Source organism: Oryzias latipes, chromosome 22 (assembly GCF_002234675.1).
Source record: "Oryzias latipes chromosome 22, ASM223467v1".
NCBI lineage: Eukaryota > Metazoa > Chordata > Actinopteri > Beloniformes > Adrianichthyidae > Oryzias > Oryzias latipes.
Genome location: NC_019880.2, coordinates 14,142,106 through 14,156,701, shown reverse-complemented (window position 1 = coordinate 14,156,701; position 14,596 = coordinate 14,142,106). Strand labels below are relative to the sequence as shown.

At 37.3% G+C, this 14,596-nt stretch overlaps 1 protein-coding gene across 4 annotated transcripts in view; it reads left to right on the top strand.

Annotated features, from left to right (window-relative positions):
• The window catches only part of LOC101169892 (muscarinic acetylcholine receptor M5), a 31,018-nt gene that overhangs the window by 14,474 nt on the left and 1,948 nt on the right, over positions 1-14,596 (top strand). The window contains exon 2 of one of the 4 annotated variants that reach the window (XM_020713869.2): positions 8,084-8,277. The gene's annotated coding sequence lies outside the window, so the exon portion shown is untranslated. The other 3 variants (XM_004082346.4, XM_011490444.3, XM_011490443.3) reach the window with 3 other exon arrangements.

The window sequence follows — 14,596 nt, the reverse complement described above, 5'->3', positions numbered from 1 at the left end:
TTAAGATGCACGTTTGAAGCAAGAAGAAACAGAACACATCTCAACAATGAACAGTTTTTACAAGCTGGGATTCTGGCCGGAGGGTTTGAATAAAATCTGACTTTTCATGTTTTTCTGAGATTCAAATCCCCTTTTTTCTATTAAAAGAAAGTTGTTTTTTTTTGTTTTTTTAAGAACTATTCAAGCAAAGTATGAGCATTAAACCTGCCCTCAAACTAAAAAACTGCCAGATTCTAGAAGAAAGATGAGCAGAAACTCTGGTTGATAGTTTTTTTTTTTTTTTTTTTTTTCGTATTCACCACAGCATGAAGTCAGTCAAAATCAAAGTCACCTTTGATGTGAGCACTGGCAACGTATAAGACACGCTGGTGTTTTTTTTTACCAAACGCCGGTGAGCACTGATAACAATGTGAAAAGGTTTGGCAGCACACCACAAAATAAAGAAGTAATACTCCAAAAAACAAAAATGAAAATAGAAAACAATGTCCACCAAAAGGAGAGTATTGATCAAAGAAATCCCACATGGAAGGACTGGCTGGGACTTAGGTTTTAGAGGTCAGAAGAGGTGGATCTCCCACAGTGGGAATGACTAAGTCTTCAGAATGTTGCTGAACACCAGAATGTGGATAAATGAGTCAACAGGAATTTCAATTTGTTGTAGGGCCTTCTGGCTGTCATCTGAGTAGCCCTGAGGAAGCCTGTCAGAAAGTTCTCAGTGGTGCCACAATAGGGTGTTGTGCATCATTGGGTTACGAGGTTATGAGTCTCTTTAGCTTCCCTGAGGAAATACGGGAAGACAGTGTAAAATCTTCCACAAACCATAATCTGTGCCCCCCTCAGAGATTTAAAACTTCAATTCATTCACTAATATGACTCAGGAACACTGATTGTGACCTTTTTCTTTTTTGAGTAATTTTAGTGGGTCTCTCTCATCCAGACGTCAACATAAAAACAGAGAAATGCTGCATCTTTGCTGCTGGAGAGAACAAACCTCAGGACAATGTAGAAGAAGTCAGCCCCTTTTCTCTTATGGTCAACGTTGCATGAGATGCACATTAGAACAAATGAATGGAGGAACTCACCACGGGGGATTCTTGTATGCTTTGTCATAGAGCTGCAGAGATGAACAGAGAGTCAAAGCCTCCCGCAGGGATAAACATATATGTATACATACTGTACGTCCATTTTTATATATGCACACAAAAGTAGTTATTTTGTTTGTGTCTGCTTGGATCATTTTTAGAAGACAATACTTCTGGCTGCTTTTCTCACCTCTAAAGGAAGCAGATGGAGGTCCTGGTTAACAGTAATTAAAGAAGACACAGAGTACACTGCAAAGTAAACACATCATCACAGCGTACCAGGTGCGCTTACATCAGAATCCCATTTTAAAGAAATCTCAGAATTTATTTCTTCTTTAGTTTTATTTTACTTTTGTGTGAAGTCTGGATGAAGTAAACCTTTACTGTTGCAAATTTTTCCTCTTCTTTTAATGAAGGGATGGTGGGAAAGTATTTATTGCAAGTAAGAATCCTTTGGCAAAAAGTATGCGTTTGGGCTCTGACACTCGTTTGGTTTAGGTGAAACAGATGAATGGTAACTGGAAGTCCTGATAGGGAGGAAGTCTGAACATTATGTACCGAGTGTCCCAAGCAGCATCTGCGTCAGTGTGCACACAAGCATATGCACATGCACCTGCGTGAACAAGGACAAAAGCAAGGCTGATATGAAGCCTGTGGCAAAAAAAAACATGTAAACAAAAATTAAATACAGCTGCGCTTCCTTTCCTTCATTTTTAATTTTTTTGTTTTTGGTCATTCATGTGCATTTCCAAGAACAAACACAGGATCATTTACTTGCAGCATTTTTGTGTTTTTACATTTGTACACAACCTTGACATACCTTTTTTGTCTCCCATTCATCAAATTCAGTTAATGACAGACATGAATTACCATGCTAGCTGTCATAATGCCAATAATATGTAATTATTCTAAAAACGGGCTCAAAAAGGGTGCCTTTTGAGCCTGTGTGCAATATGAACATGAAACTGTCAGTATTAGGGCAAAAAGGGCAATGTGAAACCCTTTATTCTGTTACCAACACGAAAGCAACGGTGTAGGTGCAATTAAATAGGAAAATTAGGTGTGTAGGCGCAGACAAGCATATTCAAACGGCAGTAAAGTTTGAGGACCCCCCATGTCACTTGGATTATGACCTTAAAAATATATATATATTACCAATGTGAGATGTTTTGGTTTAAAAAAATTATAACTTCTATTCTCAAACATTAAAAAACTTTTAGGAAGTGATGTGGCTTGATGCATATTTTTTAATAGAAATATGGTTTCTAATAGCCATTTTCTTTCTTTGGCTTTGTTGTTGTTAAGTTGTGCATGTGTAGGCGTGCGTGTGTGGGCGTGTAATCGTCTGTTTCTGTCTAACAGTCTCACAGAACAGCGTGATACAAACTGTCAAATTAACTGAGGGATTCACTAAAAAAGGAAGCTGTGAACTATTTCTGTGCCACACTTTAATCAACTAACATTTTTACTCTTACATTTTGTAAGTGGTGTCAAATAAGAAAGATTAAGTTCTTTTTAAAATAGTGTTATTTGATGAGAAGCCAAACATAAGTCAAATCCTCAGTGTGGTCACTCTGAAAGATGCATGATTTGGTTGTACCCTTTGAAGACTCTTTCTCATTAGTTGGCTGCCCACTGGCATTTCCCACTGCACACATCACTCACTTCTACATGTGAAGAAACCAACTTCGAGCAAGTAAGCAAAAGCAACAAACAAAAAGAAGACTGCTCTTTTTTTCCCCTCAATTTTTCTGTCTGCGCTTTAAACGTTTGGACAGAGTCAGACTCGGAACGTGAGAGCACGACGACCTTGACAGAAGCTGTGGCAAGATGTCCGTGACTTTTGTCTGACAAGAAAATCCTCTTATATTTATATTGGCTTGTAAAAATATAAAAATGTAACTTTACAACCTCATCTGCAAATTATAAAAAGACATAAAAATGTTCTTGGTTGTCTTCAGAAACAAACTGCTTTCGAGTAAAAGCTCTAAAACACCCACAGTATGGGTCATCAGTGTTAACATTTCATATTTCAGTAGCTGCTACCTTTGCTAGTATTTAATTTACTATTGACCTAGTAATAACAGGTTTAAAATGTCAGTGTAAAAAAAAAGAAATTGCTTTCACATAAATTCAAAGGCTGTCTTGAAATAACCTCTTTTTGGTTTGTACTCATTTTTGATTCTGAAATAGAAAATTAAAATTTCCTTTTTGCCTTTTGGCCTCTCCCTTAGAAGTTACTACAGAAAATCTTCCATGTAACTATCCTCTCTGATTTAGTTTTTTTGTTACTAGTGTTTTGCCAAATACATTTTATAGACCAGGGGTGTCCAAACTGTTCTGCAGAGTGCCAGTTTTTGTGAGGTGGAAGTGTGTGAGGGTCAACCAACCAGCCTGAAATTATTTTAATTATTTTAAGAACATCAAATTTAAGTAAACTATTTAATAACATTTTATGCAACGGTATACTTTTAATTTGTATGGAACAAATGCATCTAAATACATTTTTACCAAAATCGTTTTCAATTTCTCAATTTTTCACACCGTTCATTTCCTGTTAGCATGTCGTAGATAGCATGTCTTGCTTAGTAGTGCCTCTATGATTTTGAAAATGTAATTTAGCCAATCACATTGAAGAAATCATCAGTTTTTAGAAAGTGCTACATATTATTAATTTTATGAAAGGAACCTATGACCTTTTGGACATTTGAAGATGAGGTGCAAATTTTGGTTTCTTTGGCCCATGGGCCTGACTTTGGACATGCCTGTTATCAAAAATCTAATACAAAAATCCCATAAAAACTAGGTTTCCAATTCAACCTTGCAAAGAGGTGAACATGTCCAATCACTTAATACAAAAAAGAGGCTTGCACGCATTCTCCAGCATTTCTGGATTAAATCTGGAATTTTGCAACAAGAAAAGAAGAAAACATTTCATGTTGATCATGATAGGAAAGCATTTTAAAAAAGCCAATGCTTTCATTGTGGTGAGATTAAAAAGTCAACAATTGCATTAAAAGTTAAAAGGAAGCTCCAAAGTGAGATTTCCTCTGAGATTTAGCTCAATATTTCTCTCTTAGATTCATTGGTTCTTAAGCTTTCATTTGGCTAATAAATGTGGTCAAAATCCCCTTTCAGCTAATCTAATAATGGTTTATAGGTGGTTCCAGACAATCAAACTTTATTTGAAGCATGGAAGGCAGAGATGGTTGGCGGATTAAATTTCTACTCCTACCATGCCGAGGCAGATCTTGTTTTCTTTCTAGCTAGCATATGGGTGCACAATTGGGTCAGGAGATAAGCAAGCCCCTGTGGACTGTGGACAGGTTCAATCCCTCTCCGGCTGTGCTGACGTCCTCTCCGTGTCACTCACAAGCTTGAAGGGATCTGACATGGTCTTGTGGAAAAACAACCCTGACGCTGGGGCGGAGGTGGCGGCTGAGTAGGACAGTCGGGCTGCAGCCATTTCCTCCTTAACCACCTATTTTCAGAAGCCTTGCGGCTGACACAGATTGAAAATGAAAATAATGTCTGGTTCAATGGGATGCTCCCCCTGATAACACCACCATATCTTTATTGTCCAAGGTCATATACTAAAATTGGCCGTATTACTGTGATGCAGCTGCTGTAACTGCTGTAAAGTATAATTAGCGATCAAATTTATAAACGCAGCAAATTGTGCAAAAGTAATGATGAAGCTTGAGAGCCTAAGTGCACATTTGTGTGTTTTCCTCAGTCCAAGTGCCTCACATAACTGTGTCGAGGTCAGTGGTTGAGTGGCAATGGTGAGCCAGGTGTCTGTCCTTTGGCCGGACGCCTGGAAATGGTATTAAATCAGATAGTCAGGCAGGACTGAGAGGGAGGGGGGCAGGAGGGTGATTTAGATGCTCTGCAAAGCTGAGGCAGAGGGGTCTTCACGAAACACATCTGTCATGATGTCATGGCCAGGTTACTCACTAGAAATATGATTTTAGGTGGGTAAATATGATATAGCCGCAAAAATCAATTTAAGTTTTTGCCATCCTTTTTTTCTGTCAACACATTCTTTCTTTCAAAACTGGATTACGTTTCAAAGTTGATGAATAGGAATAAAAAAGGTTTCTGTATTCTGTTGTTTGACACATTTTAAATAGTTTGCTGATTGAAAATATTTTTCAGTATTTTTTTGCTTATTATTTTGTCTGGAAAAAACTTTTTTTTTAGCTACTTCATGTTTAAAAGTGTTTTATTTCAAAATAAGACATTTTCATGAAAGTTCAATAATCTAACTTGTTAATTTATTTTTTATATAATAGAGGTTTAAAAACTGGTGTATGGAATTGTAAAGTCTGATTTTCTTTTTGATGGCTATATGAGTATTAGCATTTTGGGATCAGGTTGCAGTCAGGTTACATATTATTTAATAGATTTTCTGTATTTGATTGATTATATATATATGTATTTATATAGAAGACCTACCTTGATTTTATTTGGGAAAAAAGTTGTGAATTTTCAATAATAACAAAAATAAAAGGGGGAAAAAATTCTGTTAACTGAATTAAGATTGATTTCATATTCCTAAACAGCAGAAGAGTGAATTCATGTCAATGTAATCTATTATTAACAACACAAATAGGATAACCTTGTGGCTGAGATTGGAGGATATATGTTGAGAAATAAACACCAAATATGAAGTGACAGCTGAGGAAGAAGAAGACATGTGCTGGATTGACTGGTGTAGAACCGAGACAGCAATGCGGATGAGTCAACGTCTGTCTGATTTTACAACAGGTATGTTTTTTCCACAAACTTTCAGTGGACAGCTGAGGCTGCAAGGATTACATTATATTAAAAAAACGAGACATTACTTCCAGGAAATCTGACAAACTCGGAGGGTTGTTTGTTTATATTTTATTCCAAATTTGTCCATTTATAAAGTCAGAACCACGGAAATAATGCAAAGACATTTCTGAGCATTGTGAAATCTTTCTTTCATGAGAGAGGGGAACAATAAGCACACATTTTAAATGGATGTGTAAGGGTTCTGCTATTCCCCTTAGAATAGGATCAGCTAGATCTCTGGGCCAAAAGAGGCTGCCACAAATCTATAAAAAATATCATCATTACCCTTTGCACTAAGGAAGGATTTTGAACATTTCTTTGTACCACTGAGTCAGAGTAGGAGACTTCTTTTTCATCCAAGTAAAAAAAATATATGTTTGTGCAAGTAACAGTAGTTTACAAAGTAATTTAAGAGTTATTCTAGGAACTAGCCCGGATCTGTACATCATTTGCATTTTAGTAGAAAAATATTTTGTAAAGCTGTAAAGTAAAAACAATAGAACAAAATTAAAGAACACTAACCTATAAAAGATTTTGTTTACGAGTTAAAAAAACAAAAAATTATGCTTTGATAAAAAAGCATTAATAACTTTTAACCTATTAGACTGTCTGCCTTACAGTGTTTTGCAGATATTTTAATATAATTTAGAGCTCTACAATTTGGAAATATGTGGGTGAACTAAAATCTGAGACTTTAAAGACCCACTCTGATCATTTTTATTTTAAAAGTGTGGCAGGAGTTTATTAGGAATTCCTCTCTGAGTTGTGGGTGGGACCATTGGTGCAACATTGGAGATATCCAGCTGTACAGTTTTGAGCCAGATGCCAGCTTGGATGAGGAAAATGAAGATGTACATGAACTGATTTGTAAGCAGTGGATGCATTAGATAGGGGCAGGGAGCTTGTGGCCCGCCCAGTGTATTTTTTATGTAACAAATGCACTTTTTTAAACTGCATTTTTTTGTCTGCTCCTGATTCACAATGATGTTAATAAAGAAATACTCAGATATGAAATTCGAGCTTAAATTTCTTTACATGTTCTCCATCTTCAGATAAATGCCATGAGAACATGTTAAAAACACCAAAAACACAATATTCTAGGGAGTGAGTCTTTAATCAGTGTAGAGATTCTTTATGGATGGATGTTTTTTTTTTCTCAACTTCAACCATCTATCAAGGCAACTAACTTGTATGAACTAAGCTGTTTTTTCTTTTTGGTCAGAGCTTTTTTTTAGTTACTGGCAACATAACTCCATCGGCACCATCTGAAACATAAAGAAACAAAATGCCTTTACATTCCACAAAAAAGTGTTGCTTATTTTCTTTTCTTCTGTCTGTGGTGACTTAGATGAGCGTTTCTGGCACAGATAAGCGCTCAGCCTCCAAAGCCTGGTGCACCTTCCCATCAACGCTTAAGCGAGGGTCCCTGTGATAAAACATCTGTCACTTTTGGTGGTCTGCTTATCTGGCCGAGCCGCGTCTCTGCTCTCCCACGCGAGCACAAAGCAGCAGCAGCAGACTGAGCAGATGAGCTTGATGATGCTCGCGTGGCTCCAGCCTCCGAGCCGTTCATAGACCAAGAGACCCTCAAGTGGTGATAACCAGGATCTCTTCTTTGTTCTTCACACAGGACTGTGTCTAAAGCACACGCGCTCCGTTTCTCCTTCCGCCCCCACACTTTCCAAAAACTGATTCCTCTGAGCTGACCCCCCACTCTCTGCTTCCTTCGCTCTCTAAGCTGCATGTTCGTTGTCCTGAAACACGATGAACCGCTCAGCCCTATGGGAATTTCTCCTCCCAGCTTGCGAGCGTCAGATACATCTGTGTCTGTCAGCCAGAGGAGTTCCAGCGGAGCGGCACTGTGGCTGCAGCAGTAACTTGGCTCAGACATCACAGTGACATTCTGCTTCACTTTGTCTGATACAGAGCACACTGATTCTTGCTAAGCTCACTCTGGGAGGAAAAGTTCTCTTCTGTTCTCTTTCTCTGGCTCCTGAGCGCACCGGTCTTTAATTTATGAATGACTTTAGCAGGATGTTTTACAGCTGAGGATACTTTTCCCATTTGTACAAATGCTTTGTTTTGGAGCTGTGCAGAGAGGAGAGGGATGCTGCTCTGAAGAAGAGACGACCTCCTTGTATCTGCCTTGCCATTTGAATACTGTCTCTCCTGCTTCCCAGCTTTTCCTCAGTCATGCATGGGTCAAGTCAGCAGGATGTCTCATCTGCCACCGTCTCCTCTTCAGCCGTGTTGCTCTCCTTTCCACCAGAAGGCTTCCCAGGCAAAACAAAGGGATTAACTATGAAATTTGCTCTCACCTGGAGATGCGGCATTCCCTCAAACGGAAGACTGCGAGATCTCCTTTAAGTCAGTTGTGAGTATTTAACGTTTTTTTTTCCCCCTCTAAACATCCCTGGCTTGTGTTGTCTCAGAAGGTTCATGACTGACTGAATGTGCACCTTTTGATTAATGCAAAAAGGCATGACCTGGATTCAAAAGGAAACAACACAAGAATGTCTGAGAGGTCTAAGCATGCATTTTTAATGTTGCCTTGAAAAAAGTGCTCACAAAAAGATGCATCTGTTCCACCAAACCGCCTTAATTGAGACCTATTACAGCCTCTGTTGCTGTACAAATTTCAATGCTTTATATAGTTGCATAGGCAATCAATCCAAAGATTTTATAATTTTGGTAACTACATACGTGTTTCCGGTGAAAAAAAAAAAAAAAAACTTAATCTGTCACCAGCACAGCCAGTTTTGGAGCACTTTCATCTATCTTCATATTGTCTCCACGGTTCCACATCCTTATTTAGACCCCATCAGTGTGAGATCTCCAAATGAAAATTTTGAAGTTTTACCAGCTGTTATGACAATGAATTGAAAAATGTCTCCCTTCCAGAAAAGCAATCAATACTTTCCTAAACTGTGCAGCTCCTGCTCCTCTTCCTTGGTCCTTTTGATTAACTGGAAATGACAATACAGAGGGGGATTAAGCAGTGAAGCGTGATTTTAACGAGTCTGTCCAGCCCCCACTGATCTTCTGAGGTGCTACAACAAATGAAGAAAGGAGCTATTAAAAACTGTAGAGGTAATTAGCACAGAAAAGTGATGGCTTGGAGAGGCTGGGAGTAAATAGTAACCAGACTGCAAATGAGTTGGCCCCAAGATCTTTTTGTCTTTGGGGTTTTAAGCCGGAGGTTGTCAAACTTGAACCTTCTTCTGCTTCAACATCAGCTGACAAGAAGCAGGACTGGTTGGGAACAAATGTCTAAAAACTTCAAAAATACGAAGGGTCATTTCTAGAAACTCTTCGCACAGGAGCATAAATGAGTGTATAGCCAGACTGTTATCCAAAGGATGTGGCAGTAATGAAATGCAGAAGTCCCTCTAAACACAGAACTCCTGGAGGCTTTGAATGTTATCATTTCACTCCCTTTAGCCACTGCTAAATCCACTGCGCAGTTCATAAGCTGATCGTAATATTTATCGAATAATCTGTTCCTTTGATTCTCATCATCAAGGAGTTCTAATTTATGTTGTTTTCAACTTGTAGCTGAGAGAAAAAGCTAGACATTAGGGAGGAACAATCTTTTTTTTTTACATTTTTGTTGCAACAAGACATTCATTCAGGAAAACACCTTATCTGTCATTTGTCAGTGGAGTGACTTCAGCTGATTTGGGCATGTCATCGTCTGCGTGTTCGTCTCCTCCATCTTCTGCCCACATCTCCGTTCACTTTGGTTCTCAAAGACCCACACGCCTTTTTCTGTGCACGGCACTTCTGTAGCAACCAAAGTTGTGTGGAAAGAAAGGTTATCTGTGACTAGGAGGCCTGTGTGTTGAAGGCCAGCATATGGAGCTGCAAGATAGAAGCACCGATGGCCAGGTGCCAGACGACCTGCAGGCAGGCTCAGTGCTTCCCCTGTCCTCACTCACATGCTGGCCTCTGAGACTGTTGGATCAGTGACCATTACTTATTCACAGGCCAGTATAGGATGTTTACACAGTGAGGCAGTTATCTTCAGAGTTGTAATTAGATTTCTTTGTGACCATCATCAGCAGACTGAGAAGACTCTTCCCAACTGTCCATTGGATCCCACTGAGCTCTAAATATTCCTTTCAGAGCACATCAGTTCAGGAATTATTCCTAGCCTTGACTTGTTCTGATTCTGGAACTAAGCATTAATTCTCTCAGACATAGCACACGCTTGTTTTTGTTACCATTTTAGGACCAGTTTCTTTTGGAGTGTGAATGAAGGTTAGTTAAGATTAATGGAAGAGTTTGAGTGAGAAAATGAATGCAATTCAAGGCAGTGTTGTCATAGTAATGGCTATGCAATGCGGTGTCTATGAGAGCAGCCACCATTACAACTCTTTTTTTTAGGTGGCAACCCCAGCAGGAATCTTGACATAATTTACATTTCTGTAGCAAAATATTTTATTAACTGTAAAATACAATTAATTAATTAATTAAAGAACTATAACCTATAGTATGCATGAATATTATAATAAAAGGTTTTGGTTAAAAGTTCAAAAAACGCTTGCCCTGATTAAAAAGCAATAATATTAGATTTAACCTTACAGTGTTTTACTAATATTTTAAAGGACTTTAGGGTTCTAAGATGTAAACTTATGTAGATGAACTACAATCCCAGGCTTTAATCATGTTTTGATGTATTTTCCGTGTTCTCTGTTGACCTTTAAATATGATTATTCTGTTTTCGGTCAAAATGAAAAATCTGTGTGGTTTTCATCAGAGCTGCAGTAGTTCATTAGCAAATTCACCTCTGAGTCGTAGGCAGGACTATTTCCCATGAGACGTAATCCATGCACTGATTTCGATCCCTTTATTTAACAACACTCCCACTAGCTTACAGCCCCTCACAATTCCAACCTAGAGTTTCAGGTGCAATAAAAATGGCGAGCAATATTGGAGCTAAACAGCCATACAGTTTTGAGCCAAATTCAAGCTCAAGCAAGGAAAACAAAAACGTACATGAATCTATTTTTCTACAAGTGAATGCATCAGGATGGAATGGGACAGGAAGATAGTGGTTTGCAATTGCAAGTCCTATGTCACTTCTACAAGCTTTTTCAAACTCCATTTTTGCATCTCGTCCTTATTCAAAACGATCAGAATAAAGAAATATTCAGTGATGCAATATTACATTTAATTTTCTTCATAGATGTCCCCCATCAGGAGAAAAATGCCACAAGAACATGTTAAAAACACTAAAAACACAATTTTCATTGGAATGGATCTTTAAAAACTGAAAAACAAAATTGTGTCCCCCTGTTTAATCATGTTTTCATGTTTCTGAAGCCTAAGACCACAAAAAACCTTTTGGGAATCTGGACCTAACTCAAAGAAAACAACAACAAAAAATACAGTGATACAGCAAACAAGTTTGTGCAAAACAGAGGAACTATTTAGATCAGACATGTTTGCTAGTGTTGTACAACAAAAGAAACAATAAAGAGAAAGAGCATGGACTGATTTTTGTGAGTGTAACTGCAGAAAAGACACCATATAGTAAAGATAATTCATTTCAACAGGTTCATAATTTAACAATATTTAACATAATTTTAAACATATTGCTCCTGTTAGCCTTTCCCTGTCTTGGAACAAAGCTCTCCCTTTTGATTGGTTACTTCTCTGGGTATAACAAGTTGGCTTTCCTTTTATTTGCCTTTGTTCTAAAGGTGTGACCACATTCAATAAATAAGACTTAAACTATTGATTTAAATGGTCCTCTTTTAGTTCCTGTTTATGTTAGGGAAAAACAAACAACTGATGCAACTATCCTCAGGAGAAACAAACTACTTTACAGCTAAAAATACTTGATGACAATCTTGATCACATACTGCATGTCTGCTGTCATGCCCCTTGTTGCTTGCTTATCTTATTACAGTCCAATTAGTCCCCTTTGCTTTAACATTTTGAAGCATATTTTAAACCATTAAGAAATAAAAAAAAAGTATTCAATTGATCAGTTTTTTAATGGGGTTGCTACAGACTTGAAGACCCACTCTGATCATTTTTGTGGTGTTTTAAAAAAAATGTATTGACATTTTTGTCATGATGGAGGACATAAATAAATAAATGTAAGCTTAAAATTGTGTTTATGAGTATTTACTTTATAAAATTTTTATAAAAATGGAGCAGACAAAAAAAATGCAGTTTGAAAAAGAATTTATTTGTGACGCAGAAAATAGGCTGGGCAGGGCATATGCTTCCTGCCGAGCCCTCAGCAACGAGAAGAGGGGAAAGGTGGCGGGGTTGCTCCAGGTTAATGTCCCGCCCACAATTGACGGGAATTATTAATGCAAAGTCATTCTCAGAAACAAAGACATATCCAATTATGACCTTTTCATCATGTTTATTAATTCAAGTTTAGGTCACAATTTATCAAATTTCTAACTGAAAAAAGGAGCTTCTATTTATAAATGTATACATACTTGCAATAGTGACTTACAGTAAAGTAATTTTCTTGGTCTATAAAAATGCTAAGTAATGCTTTAAGGGAAAAAGATTATTTGATTTCATGAATCAGAAATGTTCTGAGTGAAGACCCATTTGATTTTAGAAATAGACATTCTATTTCCATGCAAAAATAGACAAAATTAAACATTTAGCTCATTTTACTCAATCCTCTAAAGTAATTTATTGAAGTATGGGTTTGAAGAATGCAAGTTTCATTTGCAGAAGTTGCATACCAACTCTGTGCCTTTATTGTTTCTAGCTACTGCTGAAACTCCCGATAAACCTGCAAGTGTTTATACACCCGTGTTTAAGGTATTTTTGGCACAAAGGGGTATATATATGTCCAAATTTGCTTTGATAGCAAAAAGAGCTCTTAAATTTAGAGAATTTAGAAGAGATTTTCCTCAAAAATCACTGGGAGACTAGACTTTTTGGGGGCATGTTTTTTAAACACAGTAGGAGTGGACTTTGGAAAAAACTATTAGTAGCTGAAAACTCTGCATATCAGCCTTATCTCAAGTAAACATTTCTCTATTCCTCAACAAACAGAACTAAGACACGTCATTACCCAAAAAAAAGCCCAAGTTATTTTAGGATGGAGACTTGTTTGGTACCTCAGACAGGATTTAGCCAGCTGTCATCTGGAACAATCCTAAAACACAATTTCCTTCTGCAGTGTTTTGATTAAAGCGCTTCGACAGGGCAGGTCTGTGTATACAGGAGGTGACCAGCGTCGGTCAACCAGGATATGAATGTTTGTTTTAACAGTGTCTGAAAGCCAATTCTCCCAACATGGTGCTATTTATTCGCTGCTAGAGGGGATAATACGAGGAGCTATCTTTGCCTACATGTGTGCTCTCGCTCTGGACGACCGCCTGAAGAGTCAGTTGCTTCGACCCACATGGAGGATTTTTCCAATAGATATGAACTACCTCTGCGATCACTTTTGATCCACACCGAGAGCCCTGGTGAGCCTGCACCTCCGTAAGGAGGCCTTAACGCTGAACTGGTAATTTTCGAGGATCAAGGTCAAATACAGGACACAGGTGCTGTGTAAATTGTTTTATTACCAGGCAAACCTGTGGCTCAGCTGAAAATACAGAGTTTAGGATGACAGGTAGGACAACATTTTTCAAAGACACACAGAATGATTCCTTTTGCAAAATAATGCATCTGTAAATCCGGTTTAATTTTTTTAAGTGTTTTTTTAACTGTTTTGTCTTCTTTCAGAAAATTTCACCAAATCTTTATAGCAGTTTCAATAGTTTAGGAAAGTCAAAATATTGAGATTGCGTGGTCCTAATTTTGCCAAGTTTGGTATTTTAAATCGACATGCATTGTGCTCAAAACCTCATTTTTTTTTTTTTTTTTTCGCTCAGCATGATTCCACATGTGGATGGTGTTTCCTGCCCTCTAGTGCGCAGGAGAAGGATGACCATTCCTGCATTCTTAAACCCTTCATAAAAAATATTCCTGACAAAATGTAGAGGAGCAGTTTTACTATAATTCATGTAAAAACTCATGTAAGACTGTGTTTTATAGCTTTTCTGATAATTAACGGGCAAAAAAACTCCTTTGCTGATTAAAAAGATACTTTATACATAATAATAAATACATGGTTAAATGTTGGCATAACGATTAATCAATAGATTCAAATGGTAATTTAAACATTTTAAACAATAGAAAACAACATTTAAAAAACTTACATTTAATTTTTACCAGTATACTGAATTGCAAGCTATGTTAGTATTTGAACTTTATTATTAAAATTAAATGCACAAATATCTACTAGGAACTTGCCAATAATCTTTTTTGGTCAAGTCCAGGATACTGTGATGCTTGGACAATTATCGAGTTTTCCCATATTAAAATATTTATCCTAAATGATTTTTTGGGGGGAAAAACAGCACTGAGAATAAATCCCTTCAGGCATAGTTTGCATTTTCCACATGTGACATGTTTTTTTGTCTATGTTAAATGTCATTTAAAGATGCAGATTTGTCACTATATGAGATGAAATACTGTTGTCCTGATGATTCTGCAAGGAAGACTGTTTAAAACCTTTCAGACAGAAACTGAAAAACTTTTGAAATTTGTCCTTTGGGATTTGGAGAAAACAAAATCTTTGGACAAATGAACCAAGACTGATTTATTGATTTATTAATTGGTATTTATCTATTCTTCATCATCATCATAATAATAGTAAT